Source organism: Lissotriton helveticus, chromosome 1_2 (assembly GCF_964261635.1).
Source record: "Lissotriton helveticus chromosome 1_2, aLisHel1.1, whole genome shotgun sequence".
NCBI classification, from domain to species: domain Eukaryota; kingdom Metazoa; phylum Chordata; class Amphibia; order Caudata; family Salamandridae; genus Lissotriton; species Lissotriton helveticus.
In genome coordinates this window covers 132,381,961-132,400,453 of record NC_136058.1, presented here as the reverse complement: position 1 = coordinate 132,400,453, position 18,493 = coordinate 132,381,961, and positions in this window count along the sequence as shown.

The window sequence follows — 18,493 nt, the reverse complement described above, 5'->3', positions numbered from 1 at the left end:
ACACATCTGCCTAGATGCATCAAGTTGTAAATATGTCACCACATAGCAAATCTTTAGCACCGCCGCTGCGTCACAAAAGTGACGCACAGTGACGCAAAAGAGGCATACACCTATCATAAATCTGTCCCTAACATTTTAAATGATTGATTCAGGATGATGATAAGGTGTGGCCTATCCAGAGGTTTGTTTAAGGTGAGCCCTACTCAGGGTTGCAGATGAAATTTACGCTTGTTGAAGAGTACAGAGGAGATAATACATGTGAAGGCCTACCAATGAAGTAAGTCATGTCCACTTCACTCTTGAACAAAGGCTAGACCTCTTCTGTGTCCGTGGACAGGCCCAAAGCTCATCTGCACAATGTCATTCGTAAACTTAGGAAACACAGGTGATGTAATTGAAAAATGTGGAGTTTCTTTTCCTCATTTCACAATCACATCACCTGTGTTTCCTTTGCTTAGGTATCTCATAGTGCAGATGGAGTCTAGCATATCAAAGAGTACACAGAAGTTCAGCAGTGTATACAACAATTTTGACATTTACAGAAGATTCAGCTTCTTATCTTGTTGGAGATGAAGTGAGGCCTGTCTTGCAACATGGTGCATCTTTTGCATCACTGCTGCATCGGTTTCATGTGGCACGGGACTTTACAGCATGACACATCTGCCTAGATGCATCAAGTTGTAAATATGTCGCCACATAGCAAATCTTTTGCACCGCCGCTGCGTCACAAAAGTGACGCACAGTGACGCAAAAGAGGCATACACCTATCATAAATCTGTCCCTAACATTTTAAATGATTGATTCAGGATGACGATAAGGTGTGGCCTATCCAGAGGTTTGTTTAAGGTGAGGCCTACTCAGGGTTGCAGATGAAATTTACGCTTGTTGAAGAGTACAGTGGAGATAATACACGTGAAGGCCTACCAATGAAGTAAGTCATGTCCACTTCACTCTTGAACAAAGGCCAGACCTCTTCTGTGTCCGTGGACAGGCCTAAACCTCATCTGCACAATGTCATTCGTAAACTTAGGAAACACAGGTGATGTAATTGAAAAATGTGGAGTTTCTTTTCCTCATTTCACAATCACATCACCTGTGTTTTCTTTGCTTAGGTATCTCATAGTGCAGATGGAGTCTAGCATATCAAAGAGTACACAGAAGTTCAGCAGTGTATACAACAATTTTGACATTTACAGAAGATTCAGCTTCTTATCTTGTTGGAGATGAAGTGAGGCCTGTCTTACAACATGGTGCATCTTTTGCATCACTGCTGCATCGGTTTCATGTGGCACGGAACTTTACAGCATGACACATCTGCCTAGATGCATCAAGTTGTAAATATGTCGCCACATAGCAAATCTTTTGCACCGCCGCTGCGTCACAAAAGTGACGCACAGTGACGCAAAAGAGGCATACATCTATCATAAATCTGTCCCTAACATTTTAAATGATTGATTCAGGATGACGATAAGGTGTGGCCTATCCAGAGGTTTGTTTAAGGTGAGGCCTACTCAGGGTTGCAGATGAAATTTACGCTTGTTGAAGAGTACAGAGGAGATAATACATGTGAAGGCCTACCAATGAAGTAAGTCCACTTCACTCTTGAACAAAGGCCAGACCTCTTCTGTGTCCGTGGACAGGCCTAAACCTCATCTGCACAATGTCATTCGTAAACTTAGGAAACACAGGTGATGTAATTGAAAAATGTGGAGATTCTTTTCCTCATTTCACAATCACATCACCTGTGTTTCCTTTGCTTAGGTATCTCATAGTGCAGATGGAGTCTAGCATATGAAAGACTACGCAGAAGGTGAGAACTGTATGTAACATGGCTATGTAAGTCAAATAATCAAAATCTAAATTTGCCAAGCACACATGGGGGTGTATTTACAAGGACCTTCCACCACGGGGAAATGTCTTTAATTAAAATGGGAAAAATAACATCAAAGGGACTCAAATGCCTTTTAAATATACCCCAAGCAACCTATGAAACTCTAGCACTACATATCAAGAAACCTAATTGATTTCAAAAATCGTTTTTAAACACATCATCTAAATCAATGATATACCTACATTCAAGGGGAAATGACTTAAAATGGCCTAAGACACATGAAAGCGTTTTTTTTAAGGCCCTTGCACCATTTTTGGGTCGCTTTTAACATGGCTATGTTAGTCAAAGAATTAAAATCTAAATTTGCCAAGCACAGATGGGGGCATATTTACAAGGAACTTGCACCACGGGGAAAGGTCTTAAATTAAAATGGGGAAAATAACATCAGAGAGACTCAAAGGCCTTATAAATATGCCCCAAGCAACCTATGAAGCTCTAGCAGTACATATCAAGAAACCGAATTGTTTTCAAAAATCGTTTTTAAACACATCATCTAAATCAATTATAAATCTACATTCTAGGGGAAATGACTTAAAATGGCCTAAGACACATAAAAGCGTTTTTTTTAAGGCCCTTGCAACATTTTTGAGTCACTTTTAACATGGCTATGTTAGTCAAAGAATTCAAATCTAAATTTGCCAAGCACAAATGGGGGCATATTTACAAGGACTTTGCACCACGGGGAAAGGTCTTAAATTAAAATGGGAAAAATTACATCAAAGGAACTCAAAAGCCTTGAAAATATGCCCCAAGCAACCTATGAAACTCTAGCAGTACATATCAAGAAACCTAATTGATTTCAAAAACGTTTTTAAACACATCTTGTAAAGCAATTATATTCATACATTCATGGGGAAGTGAGTTAAAATACCCTAAGACACATGAAAGCATTTTTGTAAGACCCTTGCACTTTTTTTGCGTCACTTTTAACATGGCTATGTAACACAAAGAAACAAAATCTATTTGTAAAACACTTGACACAAAGCAACATTTTAAATACACAACTTTCTTCATAATTTTCTCCCTAAACCATACTATTCTCTATCTAAATTAAATGAATCTTTTCTCACCTTAGCAAATACTTTATGAGTTTCAAAACAGTCTCAGAAACACACCAAATTGTCTTTAGCAGAGCAAAAGGTATGCACTCCAGTGTCTGCAGCTATAAAAAGCACAGAAAAGCTGTAATTCATCACACATATCTCTCATGTCACCCAATCAAAACTCTTCCCTCACTTTTTTCAAATCAACACCCTTCCCCCCCTCTGCCCTTTCTGCCTTTTTTGCATAGCAACCACCTCCTGAAAGACCTCTCATGTTTGCAAGTTCACACAACAATGTTTCAATTGAACTCTGAACTCTCAGTACACCTGCATATCCAGTGCAATCTTTCATAAAATGATTTTTTTTGACCATTCAAATTACATCTTTCAAAGAACTCATCCATGCACCCTAACTTTCTGTTTTCAGCAATCAAAATCCACCAATCACTGCTACTGCTTCATTAACACAGAAACTCCACAGTTTTTTTCATTTTAAACTCTTATTTTTTCAACTCCCATTTCATTGCCACACTTCATCTGACTGCAGCAGAACCTCCTCTCACCATGTTTTCTGTCTGGATTGTTGGACATAGTTATATCCACTGGGCTCAAAGGTTTGCTGATAACAGAAATTTACCTAACCTCAATTTACAAAATGTGGAAATCAAGTGGATTGCCCACAGAGGATTAAAATGTCACCAATTGATACCATTGGTGGAAACCTTTTTGCATTTGCCAAAACCTGACCTGTTAATTGTGCACTGTGGAGGTAATGACTTGGGCACTTTGACTGGGGTAGGTCTGGAAATGCTTTTAAAGGACACCTTTGAGCAATTGATGGCACTTTTTCCTCAAACTGCCTTGGTATATTCAAATATATGCCAAAGACAGAAATGGAGGTGGTCAAACCAATTTTGTCCACAAATTAAGAAATCGAGGAAGCATGTAAATAAGTCTGTTTCAGCTTACATAAGAGACCATGGAATGGGCTCCATCTACAACAATAACTTGTGTTACTACATGCAAGATATCTACAGAGGAGATGGAGTTCACTTCTCAGATGAGGGGAACAGAATTTTCATCATCAATTTAAGACTGTGCATTGGTACCTACTTGTAGGTACCTACATCAGCCACAGGACCCAAAAGCTCTTTTCAGAGCTACCCTACATCTGATCACTCACAATTATTATTTTACTCTAACTTTTTTCACAAATTTTCACCAAAGTACGCTCCCCGGAGCGCTACCCGGTACGCGCACCGGACGCTAACCGTGCGAAATTTAAAAAAAAAATGTTTTTTTTCCCGCACATATGGGCCTCCTCAGCCACCCTCAGAAAACCTAGGGGGTCAAGATACGTCTACCGTGCCCCCTTCTAACCATTCTGAACATTATTTGCCCTCCATCTTGTATCTCAATTCTACCGAAACACAAAATGGTGGACTCCCGTAACGCTGCCGGTTCGCGTACCGGGGCGCGCACCGGGAAACGCTCCATGAAAAAAGGTGGGAAAGTAATTTACAGAAGAAACCCTGGAGACAATGTCACCAAATATAGATTAACTCATACTACATACCAATCCCTACCATTTTCACAAATTTGGTTGGAATTCCATTTAGCCATTTAGCCTGTAGACCTCTCTAAATACCCTGAGGTAAATTACTTCACAAAACACATCTGAAGTGTTGGAATTGACAACCAATTAAAATGTTACTTTCATTTTCTACTTTTTTTACCTGACATTTGATTGGTTATGTACCTGAATATATATAAAAAAAGAGAGAAAAACACAGCCATTTTGACTACTACTTCCTGAACTACATTGCAAGATCATTTTCACTCACAACTTAAACTTGTTTTTAAAAGGTAAGATGTTATTTTATAAATTTGAAAACATTTTCAGATAGTTATATACTATCCCTCTGTAACAGTTAGACATTGAGAAAGGCTTGTTTATTATAATTATGGATTGATTTAGGTTTCTGTGGTATAATTATGAATTTACATAGGCTTTTTCACAGGCACTTTTTAATAGTACTACTTCATGCCTCAAAAGTACCTGTCTGAACTTAAACTCAACAGTGCCCTATCTCTACTGATATATTTATTTTTTATTCAAATTTCAGCACAAAAATGCAAGGAGAACAGAACGTTTCCTTTGAAATTGTCCTAGACATGAATAATGAGGAAATAATTGAACCGATTGACTTGGAATTCATGGATGAATCACGAGACCATGAACTTCTACAATGTGTAGAATCTGTGGATTATTTACTTCATTATGATGACGGTCAAATGTGGGAAGTTATGTTCACTCAACAAGAGGACATATCGGACAGTCAAATGTTAGACGTTCTATTAAATTTTGAAAAAGAATCAGAAAAATAAAATTATATTTAATATTAAAAAATTGTTTGAGTCTTTAATCATTTTTATATGTAATTCATAAACTAGTACCAAATTGATTATAATGTAAATTCATACTTATAGTATACTGTTCACAATTCCAAAAATACATTTATATTTAATAATCATTAATACTGCTACTTCAATAAAAAATAAATAAATAAAAAAAAGAACAATCAATAAACATACAATATTTCAAAATATCATAGTCTATCATTCTTTTTTCCTTATAGTACGCTCCCCGGACCGCTTCCCGGTGCGCGTACCGGGCGCTCCCCACGCAAAAAAAACATTTTTATTTTTTTTCCCCGCGGGGCCTTTTTAAAGCCTCCACATCAAACCTAGGGGGTCAGGGAGGATCTACTATGCCCCCTTATGGTCATTTCCCCCTTTGTTTTGGCCTCCTCTTGTCTCTCGATCATACCGAGAGACAAGATGGCGGCCGCTCCGGACTGTTTAGAATGTTGACAGACACCGGAGAGCCAATCAGCTTCGCTTCGCGAAGTTCCGTTACGCGTCAGGTACGCGAACCGGGGCGCTGCCCGCAGCGCGCTTACAGATATATATGTTTTTTTGAATGTTAATTTCTCAAAATCCACTGGAGCACATATATTGAGACCTAGCAAAGGCACATCGGGCTACCAGTCCCTACAATTTTGCCAAGTTTCGTGCAAATCCATTTGGCCGTTCGAGCTAAAAGTGAGGCCAACCGCCCTATGGAAATTAACATGGGAAAAACGCGTTTTGGGACCCCCCTTTTTTCTCGGCCCCCCTTGACGACCCCCCCCCCAAATTTCAGTGGCTGCTCAGAAACAAAATGTTCCATTTTCCTGAAAATGTCAGCCAATTCCGTCCACAAACGCCAAAGTTATTAGACATAGAATTTTCAAAAATCCCATAGAGAAAACATCCTAACTATATATACCTACTGGCGACCGCCAGTAGGTAATATAGATATATATATTTATATATATATATATATATATACATATATATATATATATATATATATATATATATAAATATATATACATATATATATATATCTGTATATTCACTGAAAAAACCATAGGTTATAGACCATATATAGTTAGGAATTAGCATTTAAAAAACCTTATTTTACTCACACAAAACCATTGAAATTCCATATATAGTTAGTTGCACTAACTATATATCGCGCACCCGCAATCCACTGCTGATCATGTCACATATTACATCATTCTTGACATGGTCAGTGACATCACTGATGACATCACTGATGACATCTCAAATGACATCACTGATGACAACATCCAGTGACTGTATGTTTCTGTAAAGTTAAAATATGTCTTACATATTGAAGAATGAGTGGATGTATAAGTGTCTGGATGAAGGATTTAGTAGGTGTTTGACTGACTGTATGAGTGAGTGATTAAATGTGTCTCACTGAATGCATGGGTTAGTGACTAAACTGTCTTAATTTGTGCATCATTATGTCTGTTGTGATGTAAACTGCTGCATGTGTTGATCATTAGCTATACGAGAGGCTATATGTGTTATTAATTGGTTGCCCAAGTATTTCTATGGGAGATTGAGTTTGTGTGGGGGTGGCTGGAAGGTGTGTGACTCTATGCATAGATGTGTGAGCAGTTTATTCACTAGGTGTATGAGTTCAAGAGTGCATGTGGAAACAGCTACATGGGCAGTTGACTGTGTGCATGAGTGTATTGATGAGTGAATGGATATCTCAATGCTACATGTCATAGTAAGTACATATGTAAAACACAGTACATGTGAGAGTTGGCATATATAAATAACTGTGCATGAGAGCCACTGAATGAGTGAGTGGTTGTATCGATCATTGTGAACTTGTATCAGGGATTGTATAAGAGAGTAAATATGTGTTAGTATATGTTTCAATAAGTAAGGTGTGTTTAACTGTATAGTTGAAGAAATGGAGGTGAGATTGTTTCTTTGCATGACTGACTGGGTGTGTGAGTAACTCCATGGATGAGTGGCAGTGTGTGAGTGTCTGTATACACTGAGTGTATCTAAGGTTATATTAGAGTCTGAAGAGGTTTATCGTATTAGCACAAGAATGATGTCAAATGAGATGTCATCAGTGATGTCATCAGTGATGTCATTTGAGATGTCATCAGTGATGTCATCAGTGATGTCACTGACCATGTCATGAATGATGTAATATGTGACATGATCAGCAGTGGATTGCGGGTGCGCGATATATAGTTAGTGCAACTAACTATATATGGAATTTCAATGGTTTTGTGTGAGTAAAATAAGGTTTTTTAAATGCTAATTCCTAACTATATATGGTCTATAACCTATGGTTTTTTCAGTGAATTTCAATGGTTTTTTAATAGCAAATATCATAAGCTGTCGAATGTCAAGTACGTGGTAAGTAAAAACATTTTCGTGTTTATGCACACTGATCTGCTTTGAATGCTGCCCCCCACCCCTCATTTCTATTAGGAGTACTCTCTCTTTGCAGATAGTGAAGGGTAGTTAACGCAGGCCTTTGCCCCCGTTGTAATCCGTCGTGCCTGCTTCTCTCTCCATTTGATTGATTGTTCTCTTTGGTTCATTCTCTATTTACAAACAAGCACTGAGTCGCAATACTCTGTTTAGTCTTTGCAGATAGCGAAAAATCGTGTAAAAAAACAAAAGGAATCGAGCAAAATCAGTAGGCCACTAATGGGATCTCTTTTTGACCTCCCTAAAATAGAAACATTAGGAACAACCTGTTGATATTACCAATGTGTATGTACATAAGCGGCGTTCATTTGTGTTCACAGTACCCCTTGTTGATTGTTTGAATCGAGCATTGAATTGTTCGAAGTTGGTTCTCTTAAGAATCTTCTCTGCCTGCAAACGAGGAAGAATAGAAATATTCTCTCTCCCTTTGCAGATAGTGAAGGGTAGGTAACGCAAACCTTTAACACGTCGTGCCTATTTCGTTCCTCATTGATTGATTGTTTCCCCAAACATTGACTGTTTGGGAATTGGTTCTTTTTGGAGGTATTCCCTGTTTGCAAATATACGTAGGAAAATCTTTGCAAATAGTGAAAGGGTACGTAATGCGGACCTTTCTCCCCCGTTGTAATCTGTCATGCCTATCTACTCCCCACTGATTGATGCACCTGTTTCACCCGGACCATTTACTAGAGATACGTCATCTGGCCCGACCAGAGAGCACCCCTAGTGAAAAGGACATATGCAATAATAACGAAGTGATCACTGTATCCTGTTAACAGAAACTTTAGCATGAAACAACCTGGAAAGAAAAGAATAGGAAAACGAAAATCAGTAGGCCACTGATGAACATGAACTTTTATTAAACAACGAACAAAGAAACGATAACATAACGTAATGATAAAACCTATTAATGTCCTAGAAACAAGAAAACGTTAAAATATGCCAGTGGTGAGAGACCAGAAAAACAGTAAGAGAAACCAAATCACCCCTCGCTGTCCCACCGCCTGCCACGCCAAAAAAATCGATAGACTAGGGAAAATGCAAGTCAGTAGAACATCCGCCCCCACTCTGGAAACTTCCAAGGTGGGGCAGGGTTGCGGCTACGCCCAGCCGGGAGCAGCCCATATAAGGCGGGTCCTGCTGCCACGCCTCGGCCAGGAGATCCTAACGTAGGGTGTAGCCGGAGGAGAGGCCGAGGCCAGCGGGACCCGGCCAGGGGATTGCCTTTACAACGCTGAAGAGTTGCAGGGGGGGGAATATCTCCTCGACCCTCCCCTCTCTCTCCCAGTCCGGCCGCGGTGGCCCTTGACAGTTTCAGGTAGTCCCGCCACATCCTCTTCCGGTCCGGCCACCAACGGTCGGGGGGCCGAGGCCGACGGGATCGGGCTGCAGCCGATAAACCAAGGAACCCGTTCATGGGGCCAGAGCCAGGGGCGTCCGGCCGACATCCACCGGAAGCCCGGCCCGAAGACGGACGGGACACTTCTTCTTTCTTGAATAATGGCTGCGACAACACTGGGGGGGATGTCTTGCACATGCCTCCGACCCCCCCCCTCGTCCTCATCGCCTGGTCCGGCCATAACAAATCTCAAGCGAGACGCCGTGGGGTGCACTGGGAGGGAGAGACGGTGCGAACAGGCCTCTCCCGCCTCCCCAGGTGGAGGCTTCCCAGCTGCACCCTCAGCGCTCCAGGCGCCCGGAAAAGGGTTCTTCCACTGTGGCCATGCTGCAACGTCTCGCCCGGCAGGGTGGAGCCCGTCCGCTCATTTGACCCCGCGATCGCCAGTAGCTACCGAACTCTCAAAATGGCGGTCGACCTGGCAAGAGCGGGCCCAGCATAAAGAAATGGCCCGGTCACTGGTTGACTCCACCACCGTAGTCCTCCACGACCTTGAAGATTCTAGAGGAGCCGCGGGAGTCTCCGACCCCCGATGGGGAATGACTGCCATGATCGCCCGTGGAGTGACGAAACTGTATCCGCGGGACGTCGGCGCTCCCATGCTGGCGCCAGCCTCACTTTGAATTACTAGAATCCTGCAGACCTCAGTTCCGGTGAAAGCACAGTGTGACCCGGTAGGAAAAATTGTTGCACCCCCTCCCCTTTTTGACTGATAGTTCAAACCACCGATCCTTTCCTTTGCCCTTTTAACGGAACTTTGGACTGCCTCCCCCTCTTTTACATTTTCTAGAGAAAACAAAACATTAACCACTATATTAGCATAGCAGTTGACACCAGAACTGTTTTCAAATTGAAAACCAACAACATCTTCAACAGAATCCTTTTTGTTTCTGCTGTGACCCTGCTACAGCACAGGCATTGTCCCCAGCAGTAATTCTGCAATGCCGGTAAGAATAGCTGTGGTGCCTACTGGACTCACTCACCCCCGCGGCGCCCCACGCCGTTATTTGCTGGGCGGCAACTTACTAGACATCACTTTCGTGCCATCTAGATTTCAGCGCGTTCTGCTGCCTTGGAACTATTCGCACAACAGACTGCTACTGACGACCCACCCCCAGGCAGCATCTTCTGAATTTTCATAATTTGAAAGAACTAGTAACATGTCCTCATCAGGAATTCAAAAGAAATTGCCACGGTCTCTTCGTTGTTTAAATGTTTTTACTGTTTTTGTTTTGTTGTATATATTTATCTGTTATTAAAGTTTTATATTCCTACTACTTTGTTGGAGTGCTATATATTTTTAATGTGACACATAATTGTAAAAACTTTGATGTACAAAGAGTCATTCCTGGAATCTTCCGCTTCAGGCTCGGTCCCCTCCCCAATCACAATACAGGATGGTTTTCAGATAGTAGGAACACGTGTGGTGTGACGGATCTCATCGGGTGTGGGCCTTGATCTACTATAACTCCTTTGAAGAGGGGTGATTCTTTACAGCTGGAGCCATAAACTACATCTGCAGGGCTAGCTGATAGCCTGGACAATCGGACACAGAGGAAGAGGAGTGTCAGAGGGTGCGGTAGTGAATAGGGCGAAAGGGAGGTGTCGGGCGGGCACAGAGTGTGATTCTCAGGGAAGAGCAGCGCAGATGGGGGGAGGTTTATTGCCCATGCATAAGACAGAGAGCGGGGGTGACCAGTGCCTGGGGAAGATGCTTGCGAGGGTGGGGAGCCATGCTACGAATCGACAGCGTGCAGAGAGTGGGTCTGGTCAAGGCATCTAAAATGGCTGCCGTGCACGACAAAAGTGTGGCATTTCAAAAAAGGCAAGATGGCGCAAACAATGTTTTTCAACACTTCCTCATTTCCTTCGAATCGAACGTTAACAGACGTTGGTGCATATTACCAAAGTTAAGCGATATTTATCGCTAACGATGCTTACCAACGAATTTTTTACCGCTAAGCATCGTCAGAAATTATCGAAGATAAACCTTGCTATTATCAAGGTTTATCGCAAATGCGATAATAAACGGCCGCAATGCATGAATATCGCTAAAAAGTCAGCGATATTCATGCATTACCGAGCTAATGCTCTTAGCCATGTTATCCACCTCCCATTGGATAACATGGCTAAGAACTGCTCAGGGCAGGTGTTACTTTTTGGAGATATTCGCGCTTAGCGCGAATATCTCCAAAAGTTGGTAATAGGAGATAGATATCTTGCATGTTGTAATGCAAATTATTGTGGTATATGGAACTCATACCATAATCTCTCAGGAAAGCAGAAACTGATCCTTTTGGGACCGCCTGAAAAGGCCTAGGGGGTGAGGGGTACTCTACTTTGCCCCCTTTTCACGTTCCGAACTATTTTATTTTACTCTCTTCTGTAATTACACAAAATAGCAGCGATAAGATGCATCGGAGACACACAGTGAGAGAAAGGAGGCCGGAGATGAAGAAGAGATGTCAAATACACATTGGAGATAATATAGTGGCAGAAGGGAAGTAAATATGAGTAAACTTACCATGTAACATAAAAATGTTGCACTCTATACTATAAGTCTCATTTTATACTACAATCACTTCGCTACAACCTCATAAATTAAAAATAAAAATGAATAATGTCTCAAACAATTTTTGATTTCTAAATATAAATTTATTCTTCAGAATTTTCTAAATTTGAAAGAACTAGTAACATGTCCTCATCAGCAATTTCCTCATGAAAAGTCTGCAATGATGATTCTTGTAACTCTATGGTCTCCAAACATTCAATAAATTCGCCATCAACAGATTGATCAAAAAAATCATTCAAGTCATCTCCTCCTTGTGACAATATTTCATTATTGGTGCTGTCAATTTCAATCAATGTAGTGGAATCATTCAAGTCATCTCCTCCTTGTGACAATATTTCATTATTGGTGCTGTCAATTTCAATCAATGTAGTGGAATCATTCAAGTCATCTCCTCGTGACAATATTTCATTATTGGTGCTCTCAATTTCAATCAATGTAGTGGAATCATTCAAGTCATCTCCTCCTTGTGACAATATTTCATTATTGGTGCTGTCCATTTCAATCAATCTAATGGAATCATACAAGTCATCTCATCCTTGTGACAATATTTCATTATTGGTGCTCTCAATTTCAATCAATGTAGTGGAATCATTCAAGTCATCTCCTCCTTGTGACAATATTTCATTATTGGTGCTGTCCATTTCAATCAATCTAATGGAATCATACAAGTCATCTCCTCCTTGTGACAATATTTCATTATTGGTGCTCTCAATTTCAATCAATGTAGTGGACAATTCAAAAGAAATTGCCACGGTCTCTTCATTGTGAGCCATTTTATTTTGAAATTGCTTGCTGTAAATTGCAGAAAAAAATAATCACTTTCATTTATCGTTTTTAGTAATACATAATATAAAACTAACTTTATCAAGTATTTAGTATAACAGAAGGACTGCAAATAAATAACAGAAAACATTTTTCAAATTATCTTCAAGTGTACAACATAGTTCCCCTTACAAATTAACAACTCACCTTTTTAAAAGTAGGAGAAGTGTTAGTACTGTGTAAATCAAACACCAGAAATTCACCACCAAAAATTCCTCACAAATGTACCTCAGACAGTAGTATCACAAAATGGCTGTGGTTTCCTCTCATTTGACATATATACATAACCAATTAACTTTCATCACACACAAATACAAAACCAAAGTAACATTTTAATTGGTTCTAAATTTCAACACTTTCAAATGTGTTTTCCCCATGCAATTTTCCATAGGACATTTACATACGTCTACAGCCTGAATGGCTGAACGGAATTACACCAAACTTGGCAAAATGGTACATCAAACCTAAGAGGTCAGGAAGGATCTACTATGCCCCCTTATGGTCATTTCCCCCTTCGCTTTGGCCTCCTCTTGTCTCTCGATCCTACCGAGAGACAAGATGGCGGCCGCTACGGACTGTTTGGAATGTTGACAGACGCCGGAGAACCAATCAGCTTCGCAAAGCTCCGTAACGCGAAAACTACGCGAAGCGGAGCGCTGTTACAGATATATATCTTTTTTTGAACGTTAATTTCTCAAAATCCACTGGAGCACATATATTGAGACCTAGCAAAGGCACATCGGGCTACCAGTCCCTAATATTTTGCCAAGTTTCGTGCAAATCCATTCAGCCGTTCGATTATTGACATTTAGATACGTCTACAGCCTGAATGGCTGAACGGAATTACACCAAACTTGGCAAAATGGTACATCAAACCTAAGAGGTCAGGGAGGATCTACTATGCCCCCTTATCGTCATTTGCCCCTTCCCTTTCGCCTCCTCTTGTCTCTCGATCCTACCGAGAGACAAGATGGCGGCCGCTACGGACTGTTTGGAATGTTGACAGATGCCGGAGAACCAATCAGCTTCGCTTCACAAAGCTCCGTTGCGCGAAAAGTACACGAACTGGAGCGCTGCCCGGTCCGCTGTTACAGATATATATCTTTTTTTAAACGTTAATTTCTCAAAATCCACTGGAGCACATATATTGAGACCTACAAAAGGCAAATCGGGCTACCAGTCCCTACAATTTTGCCAAGTTTCGTGCAAATCCATTCAGCCGTTCGGGCTAAAAGTGAGGCCAACCGCCCAATGGAAAACTCAATGTTAAAAACACGTTTTGGGACCCCCCTTTTTTCTCGACCCCCCCTGGACGAACCCACCCCAATTTTCAGGGGCTGCTCAGAAACAAAATGTGCCATTTTCCTGAACATTTCAGCCAATTCCGTCCACAAACGCCAAAGTTATTAGACATAGAATTTTCAAAAAACCCATAGAGAAAAAATCCTAACTATATATACCTACTAGCGACCGCCAGTAGGTAATATATTTATCTATATATATATATAGATATAGATATATATATTTATATATATCAAAAAACAAAAAACACAAGAGTTGCCTCAAATGAAGGAGCCCGCACACGGGTGTGTGATGCACAAAATTTATTCCAAGATGCCTTTTAGATGAAATGGAAAAGCACAGCAATTTCAGTGGAGCCGACTGTAGTCAAGGCGGCTCACTTAAGTAACACATGGAAGGCACCACAAGATCCAGAAGGCCGTGTGTGCGGCCACGCCCACAAGGGCGAAGGACTGCATAAAAACAGGTACACCATTTGTCTGTGTTTGCTAGTGTTAGAAAAGCCAATGATTAAGGGCAGTGGCCCGTAACGCGTCTGGCTGCACTGAAATTGCTGAAATTGCTTTGCTTTTCCATTTCATCTAAAAGGAAGCTTGGAATAAATTTTGTGCATCACACACCCGTGTGCGTGCTCCTTCGTTTGAGGCAACGCTTATATATATATATATATATATAGAACACCAGTTGTTTGTGGCTCTCCCTTCAGACCTGATGTCTTTGGAGGAGTATGGGAGTGCTATCGGGGGAGCCCCCTGGTGGACAGCCAGGAAGAGGAACGAGGATGACAGCGGTGGGAGAGCAGGGTCTCGTAGCGGGGCGGTCTTCGTGACTGCCAGCATGGGATCCACGTTTTCTCCAGCAAGAAATGCCTTGCCCAGAAGCTCATTGCACCATCAGGATTCAAGCAAGCCGGGCCGAAGACGGCTGAAATGCCAGAAACCGGTCCCCGGAAGCTTGTTTCCTTCCCAGTGGCTTTTGTAGTCTGGTCTGCCCTGTTCCCATGATGCACTGGGCCAGGGACAGACTAATTTGCATACAGCCAGGTTCTGAAACTGGGATGGTGCAATGAGCTAAAAAACGGTGTTGGATCTAGCCCTGATCTCTTGACTGGGTGAGAGTATTCTGCTTAATTCAGAGACTCTGTCCATCACCACCCCTTGTTGTAAATATTTTTGTCCACCATAAGCGTGGAAGGGTATACTCAGATGTGAGTCCCTTGCTCATTGCACCATCAGGATTCAAGCAAGCCGGGCCGAAGACGGCTGAAATGCCAGAAACCGGTCCCCGGAAGCTTGTTTCCTTCCCAGTGTAAGAATTGGCTTTTGTAGTCTGGTCTGCCCTGTTCCCATGATGCACTGGGCCAGGGACAGACTAATTTGCATACAGCCAGGTTCTGAAACTGGGATGGTGCAATGAGCTAAAAAACGGTGTTGGATCTAGCCCTGATCTCTTGACTGGGTGAGAGTATTCTGCTTAATTCAGAGACTCTGTCCATCACCACCCCTTGTTGTAAATATTTTTGTCCACCATAAGCGTGGAAGGGTATACTCAGATGTGAGTCCCTTGCTCATTGCACCATCAGGATTCAAGCAAGCCGGGCCGAAGACGGCTGAAATGCCAGAAACCGGTCCTCGGAAGCTTGTTTCCTTCCCAGTGTAAGAATTGGCTTTTGTAGTCTGGTCTGCCCTGTTCCCATGATGCACTGGGCCAGGGACAGACTAATTTGCATACAGCCAGGTTCTGAAACTGGGATGGTGCAATGAGCTAAAAAACGGTGTTGGATCTAGCCCTGATCTCTTGACTGGGTGAGAGTATTCTGCTTAATTCAGAGACTCTGTCCATCACCACCCCTTGTTGTAAATATTTTTGTCCACCATAAGCGTGGAAGGGTATACTCAGATGTGAGTCCCTTGCTCATTGCACCATCAGGATTCAAGCAAGCCGGGCCGAAGACGGCTGAAATGCCAGAAACCGGTCCCCGGAAGCTTGTTTCCTTCCCAGTGTAAGAATTGGCTTTTGTAGTCTGGTCTGCCCTGTTCCCATGATGCACTGGGCCAGGGACAGACTAATTTGCATACAGCCAGGTTCTGAAACTGGGATGGTGCAATGAGCTAAAAAACGGTGTTGGATCTAGCCCTGATCTCTTGACTGGGTGAGAGTATTCTGCTTAATTCAGAGACTCTGTCCATCACCACCCCTTGTTGTAAATATTTTTGTCCACCATAAGCGTGGAAGGGTATACTCAGATGTGAGTCCCTTGCTCATTGCACCATCAGGATTCAAGCAAGCCGGGCCGAAGACGGCTGAAATGCCAGAAACCGGTCCCCGGAAGCTTGTTTCCTTCCCAGTGTAAGAATTGGCTTTTGTAGTCTGGTCTGCCCTGTTCCCATGATGCACTGGGCCAGGGACAGACTAATTTGCATACAGCCAGGTTCTGAAACTGGGATGGTGCAATGAGCTAAAAAACGGTGTTGGATCTAGCCCTGATCTCTTGACTGGGTGAGAGTATTCTGCTTAATTCAGAGACTCTGTCCATCACCACCCCTTGTTGTACATATATTTGTCCACCATAAGCGTGGAAGGGTATACTCAGATGTGAGTCCCTTGCTTATTGCACCATCAGGATTCAAGCAAGCCGGGCCGTAGACGGCTGAAATGCCAGAAACCGGTCCCCGGAAGTTTGTTTCCTTCCCAGTGTAAGAATTGGCTTTTGTAGTCTGGTCTGCCCTGTTCCCATGATGCACTGGGCCAGGGACAGACTAATTTGCATACAGCCAGGTTCTGAAACTGGGATGGTGCAATGAGCTAAAAAACGGTGTTGGATCTAGCCCTGATCTCTTGACTGGGTGAGAGTATTCTGCTTAATTCAGAGACTCTGTCCATCACCACCCCTTGTTGTAAATATTTTTGTCCACCATAAGCGTGGAAGGGTATACTCAGATGTGAGTCCCTTGCTCATTGCACCATCAGGATTCAAGCAAGCCGGGCCGAAGACGGCTGAAATGCCAGAAACCGGTCCCCGGAAGCTTGTTTCCTTCCCAGTGTAAGAATTGGCTTTTGTAGTCTGGTCTGCCCTGTTCCCATGATGCACTGGGCCAGGGACAGACTAATTTGCATACAGCCAGGTTCTGAAACTGGGATGGTGCAATGAGCTAAAAAACTGTGTTGGATCTAGCCCTGATCTCTTGACTGGGTGAGAGTATTCTGCTTAATTCAGAGACTCTGTCCATCACTACCCCTTGTTGTAAATATTGCCCAGAAGACTGGCGCCACCTGGTGACTGGGCACCGCGGACGCCTATGCTGATGCGGTGAGGTGGTTCTGGCTCTATCCTCATTTTTTTCCCATGGGTTCCCCTTAACCCCGAGTTTGTGCCGTATCTAAGCCAATTTTGCTGCCCGTCATTTTTTCAGAAAGATTTGTATCTCTGTCCTGGGCACATGCGGTTTGGACACTGACCGTGCAGCAAGGAACATACACATTTTGACTGACTCCTTGCTATAGCCACTGACTCTCTGCAGGCATTGGGGGACTGTCAGTCCCGTGGGGTTTGAAGTTCAAGCTCGAGCATGACATTTGGAATGCATATCGTAATGGAGATGCCAATGAACACTTCGTCCGTGATTACAAACCCTGTGGTGAGGCTGCAATTTCCTTTTCCTCGATTCCCCATGTGGCGTGGATTATAAGGATTACAATGGATAGCTGTCTTCGATAACCTGGACTATCAAGGGGCAATATGGGACCAGTAGTCCCGAGGAGGTGGGAAGCACATGCACAAGTACCGATTTTGATTTGCATATTGACATTGTTTTGCAAATAGACACTGTCGGATATAATGACCACGAGGTTAAGCTGCAAGTTTCTGTTCCCGTGCCCCTCGGTATTTGAATTGTATGGTTTGAGACATTTACAGCTTGGCAGAAATCCAGATCCACTCGCAGTCTAGGTCAGAGGTCTCACGCTGGCTGTTAGTTATCAGCTTGAAAATGCTTTCCGGGACAATGTGATTAGTAATGTTTAACATTTTTAGTGACGGCGCGCAGCATTGATTTTAAAGTTTATTTTGCATTATGTATTTTATTGAGGCATTATAGGATGATGAGTTTGGCGATGTATTAAATTGCCCACACTAGTCCCACATTGGCGGATGCTCTAGCGATTTACATATTATTCAGATGCCTATGCAACACATAATAGTATTTTCTAATTTGCATTTTTCTACATGTTTATTGCGTTATATCTCACCTGAAACAACGTAGAGTGTTAGCTGCAGCAAATATGTATGTTTGGCATTTGGACTATAGGCTGATCTCATACATGATAGTATGTTTTCTATGTTTATCAATGGGCTGAGTGGGAAGGGTTATATAACTGTTTTGTAAATTGGCGCCAAACCAGATTGACAAAGGCTTACCTGTAAGCCGAAACGCGTCTCTCCTTGTTTTTGGGATTAAGGGCAAAACCTGATTGATTAAACAGATGCTGAATCCTTTATCACCTCGAGTCCGTGCCTTCTTCCATGGAGCCTCTGTGGGAGCTGGATTTTGTTTTCATATATATATATATATATATATATATATATA